The following is a 6000-nucleotide window of genomic DNA, read 5'->3' as shown; positions in this document are numbered from 1 at the left end:
AGCTGAAATTCAGGGACCACAAACAGCCATCCAGTAGGACCTCCAAGTGATCCCGAACAACCGTTTTTTCAACTTTTATTAAATACTGCAATCTCACATATCAGACAACACTTTCTCTTTCAACCACACCGGAAACAAAATCAGTTTCACTGCATTTGGCAGTGCTTACTCAGAAATTTGGTCACACAGATATTCATCATAGACTGTCTCACAATCTGCAATTTCTAGATGATCCATTATTTTTTACTGTCAGCCTATTCTTCTGAAGGATGACATCAAAGCATGAGGCTACATTCCAAGCTACATTCTTGTTTTTTCTTTTACCTTAATTTATTAATTCAACTTCTGACTTTCAATAGCTCCTTGACCATGTGACCTAGTGACCTTAAACCAACTTTGTATTGTTCACAGGGTAGGGACACACATTGCACAGCCTTTGGTTTTCCCCATAGAGCACAACATTATCAAATCAAATCAAAGTGTATTTGTCACGTGCGCCAAATACAACAGGTGTAGACCTTACAGTGAAATGCTTACTTACAGGCTCTAACCAATGGTGCGAGGGGAAAAAGGTATATGTGTGTGTGTGTGTGTGTGTGTGTAGGTAAGTAAAGAAATAAAACAACAGTAAAAAGACATTTGAATAAAGAGTAGCAAGGCTTTATACAGACACCTGTTAGTCAGGCTTATTGAGGTAGTATGTACATGAATGTATAGTTAAACTGACCATGCATATAAGATAAACAGAGAGTAGCAGCAGCGTAAAAGAGGGGTTGGGGAGGGGGAACACAATGCAAATAGTCTGGGTAACCTTTTGGTTACCTGTTCAGGAGTCTTATGGCTTGGGGGTCAAAACTGTTGAGAAGCCTTTATGTCCTAGACTTGGCACTCCGGTACCGCTTGCCATGAGGTAGTAGAGAGCACAGTCTATGACTGAGTGGCTGGGGTCTTTGACAATTTTTAGGGCCTTCCTCTGACACCGCCTGGTGTAGAGGTCGTGGATGGCAGGCAGCTTTGCCCCAGCGATGTACTGGGCCATATGCACTATCGTCTGAAGTGCCTTGCGGTCGGAGGCCGAGAAATTGCCATACCAAGCAGTGATGCAACCGGTCAGGATGCTCTCGATGTTGCAGCTGTAGAACCTTTTAAGGATCTCAGGACCCATGCCAAATCATTTTAGTTTCCTGAGGGGGAATAGGCTTTGTCGTGCCCTCTTCACGACTGTCTTGGTGTGTTTGGACCAATCTAGTTTGTTGATGACCAAGGAATTTGAAGCTCTCAACCTGCTCCACTACAGCCCTGTCGATGAGAATGGGGACGTGCTCGGTGCTCCTTTTCCTGTAGTCCACAATCATCTCCTTAGTCTTGGTTACGTTGAGGGATAGGTTGTTATTCTGGCACCACCCGACCAGGTCTCTGACCTCCTCCCTATAGGCTGTCTCGTCGTTGTCGGTGACCAGGCCTACCACTGTTGTGGCATCAGCAAACTTCTATGGGATCCAAGGATAAAGCGAACAACGATGGTCTTTTAAAGGTTTAATAAGAGGAATTCCTACGTAAGAATGCTGTTCATTGACTATAGCTCAGCATTCAAAACCATAGTACCGTCCAAGCTCATCATTAAGCTCGAGGCCCTGGATCTGAACCCCGCCCTTTGTAACTGGGTCCTGGACTTTCTGATGGGCCACCCCCAGGTGGTGAAGGTAGGAAACAACACCTCCACTTCACTGATCCTCAACACTGGGGCCCCACAAGGGTGCGTTCTCAGCCCCCTCCTGTACTCCCTGTTCACCCATGACTGCGTGGCCAAGCACGCCTCCAACTCAATCATCAAGTTTGCAGACGACACAACAGTAGTAAGCTTGATTACCAGCAATGAAGAGACAGCCTAAATGGAGGAGGTGAAGGCTCTGGGAGGGTGGTGCCAGGAAAATAACCTCTCACTCAATGTCAACAAAGCAAAGGTGATGATCGTGGACTTCAGGAAACAGCAGAGGGAGCACCTCCCTATCCACATCGACAGGATCGCAGTGGAGAAGATGGAAAGCTTCAAGTTCCTCAGCGTACATATTACTGACAAACTTAAATGTTCCACCCACACAGACAGTGTGGTGAAGAAGGCGCAACAGATCCTCTTCAACCTCAGGGGACTGAAGAAATGTGTCTTTGCACCTAAAACACTCACAAACTTTTACAGATGCACAATTGAGAGCATCCTATCGGGCTGTATCACTGCTTGGTACGGCAACTGCACCGCCTGCAACCACAGGACTCTCCCGAGGGTGGTGTGGTCTGTCCAACGCATCACCGAGGGCAAACTACCTGCCCTCCAGGACACCTACAGCACCCGATGTCACAGGAAGGCCAAAAAGATTGTCAAGGACAACAACCACCCGAGCCACTGCCTGTTCACCCCTCTATCATCCAGAAGGCGAGGTCAGTACAGGTCCATCAAATCTGGGACAGAGAGACTGAAAAACAGCTTCTATCTCAAGGCCATCAGACTGTTAAATAGCCATCACTAGCACATAGAGGCTGCTGCCTATATACATAGACTTGAAATCACTGGCCTCTTTAATAAATGGAACATTAGTCACTTTGATAATGTTTACATATCTTGCATTACTCATCTCATATCTATATACTGTATTCTATACTATTCTACTGTATCTTAGTCTATACTACTCTGACATTGCTCATCCATATATTTATATATTCTTAATTACAGTCTACTTAGATTTGTGTGTATTGGGTACATGCTGTGAAATTGTTAGATATCACTTGTTAGATATGCACGGTCAGAGCTAGAAACACAAGAATTTCGCTACACCTGCAATAACATCTGCTAAACACGTGTATGTGACCAATACAATTTGATTTGACACACACACAAACACACAGACACACACAAACACAGTGATTGACTGATCTTATTGTTGTATATTGTAGGTAGAACCATCTGCAAAGGTTTCTACCTAGCACCAAATGTGGTTCCCCTATGTGGACAAGCAGAAGTAGACTATATGTTCTACTTAGCACCTTTTTTCCTAAGAGTGTACAACCATAATCCACTCTCATTAGCCATTCAGTTCCTGTGACATGTAGTGATGTGTCCATTGTGTTGCTGTAATTATGTTATTTGTCATAGTTTGTTTTGTTAAATAAATTAAATATGTAAATGTATTTGGTATATTTAGTGGTATATTTCTCTTTCAAGTCCTTCTGTAGTTTGAATATAAAAGGTGTTGTTCATCTCTTCTAGTAGTCTGACTCCATAGACTCCAGTAGTTTGTAATGTTGTGATGTCCCATGATTTCCCCCACGGGAATATATCCATCACTTTTCTTTCTAGTGATCCAAAAACATTGTATTTGATGCCAGTGAACATCCTGATTTATTCAAACAGTTATTGAAGGATGATAGAAATAGGTACTACTGCTGTCAAGCTACAGATTTAAGGTATAATTTCAGACAGAATCAAGTCGGATTGTTAGTTCATAAGGCATTTTGTGAATGAAATCTGAACTTGTGTAAGGCCTGCAGCTATACTCAGAGCATTTCGTATTATTCTGTACATAAATCCGAGACACTCCATCTAGATTGATATGTTCCGTTTCGTATGGTATGTATTAATTTGTAGATGTCCATCACCCATTTCGTATGATATGTTAAAAATTACAATTCGTAGTATATTTACGAATATGAAAAATGTACAATTTGATACGAATTTGCTAAACTTTCTTTATGTTTAGTAATTCTAGCTAGGTGGCTAACATTAGCTCGGATAAGGGTTAGGGTTATGTTTAGGAGTTAGGTTAAAGGGTTAGGGTTAGCTTATCTCTAGAAATTCTGACGATTTCAAATGTATCTCACCCTCTTGATTTTGCGGAGAAATTTCGTGAACATTTTCCGGACGGGGGCGCTTATTCTCACGCTTTACTGTTGAGAGAGCCCGGAGCTGTAAAAGGAGCACTCACTGTACCTCTATGAATCCCTGTCGTACTTGTCTTCATCCCAGACGAAATAATATAGCGATAGTGTCAATTTGGTCGTATAGAGGAATCAATCTAAAAAGAATAGCTGTTAGTAGTGATCACTCATAGCTTGAAGTATGGTAATGTTAACATTGGATTGGTTTCTTTATTAAGGCTACATTGTCCGTTGAGGGGGTTAGGCTACATCGTGGAGTTAAAAGGCGTACCAGTTGTGTCTGTCCTGGTTCTGTCAGATGAACAAATCGTAAGAAGTCGACACCACTCACGCATTTTCCCAGCTGACAACATAGTATTAGGTGAGTGTGTGTATATAATACAATTATGCTATCAATTGTCTGCCTTTATAAAAATGAATTTCATTTGATATGTTTTCTCAATGCTTTTCGCGGGATGAATCTCGCAGACTGGGACTAGCAAAAAGTTTTGATGAGTCGCTGTTCAACATCAACCATCGTGTTGCTACATGTATTGTAACGGTGTACAATACCACTTTATTGTTCCATATTATTGATTAAAGCTGTTTTTCTTTTTTGCGGAAAATATAAAGGAAAGAGTTATTTTCATTATTTTGACTGATCTGCCCTAAGCGATTATGAGGCACATGTGTGTGGTGCACGTTTCTGCGATGTTAGCGTTTGGTATTTATTTGCATGGGAGATGCAGATGAAGGTGGTTAGAGTGTTTCGGTTTCCAGAAGTTCAGTAGTTTTAACAAGGTCACGCCTCTGGAATTCACTATTTAAACACGCTTTAATCCATCATTATGCTGTACCATTCTTGCTTCAATAGTTAAAGATTCTCCATTCCCTAATGATTTCACAGGGCTCCGAGACCGACCCCTGTTGACAGTTTGTGGATGATAGCCTAGTCTAAAATGGCAACGACACAAAATCCAAATGTGAAGAATGGCAATGACCTATTGCATTACAATTCCAAATGCATGGAGTGACCTATTGCAAGCAGGGCGTAAACAAACCATGTCATATTTTTTGTTGTTGTAAAACCATAATTATTTTTTGGTCACTCAAAGGCTAGGTTTTTGCATGGGAAATATGATGAATGTCCAGGAATAAAAAATAATAATATTAAAAATAATATCATATCACAATAAAAAAAAGACAATGCATGCAATAGGATACTTCATGCATTTAACAAATGTTTTTATTAGGGGTTTACATTAAACAGGCTACAAGCTATGTAATGGGAGTTATGAAAGTATACAATATTCTATGTTCTTTATTGATCAAACTTGAGGTGCAATGTTGTGGGTGCATCTACTGTAGGAATGTGATCCATGGTCTATTTTATCTATTCCTCAATAGTTGAGAATGGAATGTTGGTGTAACATCATGTCTAAATAATTTTGATTCCCGTCTTGTTGGGCAGATGTACCTGATGAACCAACTATATTCATTTGGGGAGAGTTTGAAACACATTGGAAACATTCATGGACATTTAGCAATCTTGCTGTTACTAGCTAATTTGTTTTGGGAGATAAACATTGGGTTGCTAATTTACCTGAAATGCATATGGTAATTTTCTTTGCTGGATCTTTTTAGAATTTTTACCCATTTATGAGTCATAGTTAGTTTTGAGTTAGTTGTCTATGATTAATCTATCCTCAATTCTTCTTCTTCTGATTTTATATGGAGGTTGGCAACTAACTTTAAGATGCATTAACGCCACCAACTGGAGTGTGGAGCTCGTTCATCTTTCAATCCCCCCACATGTGTATCTGCTCGTAAAAACCAATGAGTAGATGGTAGAGGTGGGACTTGCAGCACGTCAAGTGTCAAATAGAACTAAGTTCTATTTTAGGGCCTGGCTACGCAGGCTCCCGTTGACGCGCGTGTTCAAGCAGTTTGGATGAAATGATTGAATAATAACATGTATGTGTACATTTATTTTGCACCGCTTGCATATGCAACGCGGGCGGTCTGGGCAGCATGTTAGGCCTAGCATGTTAGGCTGCGCGATATGGCCAAAATATCATATCACAATATGTT

General features: G+C 40.9%; 1 protein-coding gene across 1 annotated transcript in view; it reads left to right on the top strand.

Annotated features, from left to right (window-relative positions):
* The first annotated feature begins 3945 nt into the window (after nt 1-3945).
* The window catches only part of ghra (growth hormone receptor a), a 75177-nt gene continuing 73122 nt past the window's right edge, over nt 3946-6000 (top strand). Inside the window, exon 1 of the mRNA XM_024418157.2 lies at nt 3946-4291. The gene's annotated coding sequence lies outside the window, so the exon portion shown is untranslated. The remainder of the gene's footprint in view (nt 4292-6000) is intronic.

This window comes from Oncorhynchus tshawytscha, linkage group LG04 (assembly GCF_018296145.1).
Source record: "Oncorhynchus tshawytscha isolate Ot180627B linkage group LG04, Otsh_v2.0, whole genome shotgun sequence".
Lineage (NCBI taxonomy): Eukaryota > Metazoa > Chordata > Actinopteri > Salmoniformes > Salmonidae > Oncorhynchus > Oncorhynchus tshawytscha.
Note: the sequence above shows the minus strand (reverse complement) of the source record. Positions and strands in the feature narration are given on the sequence as shown.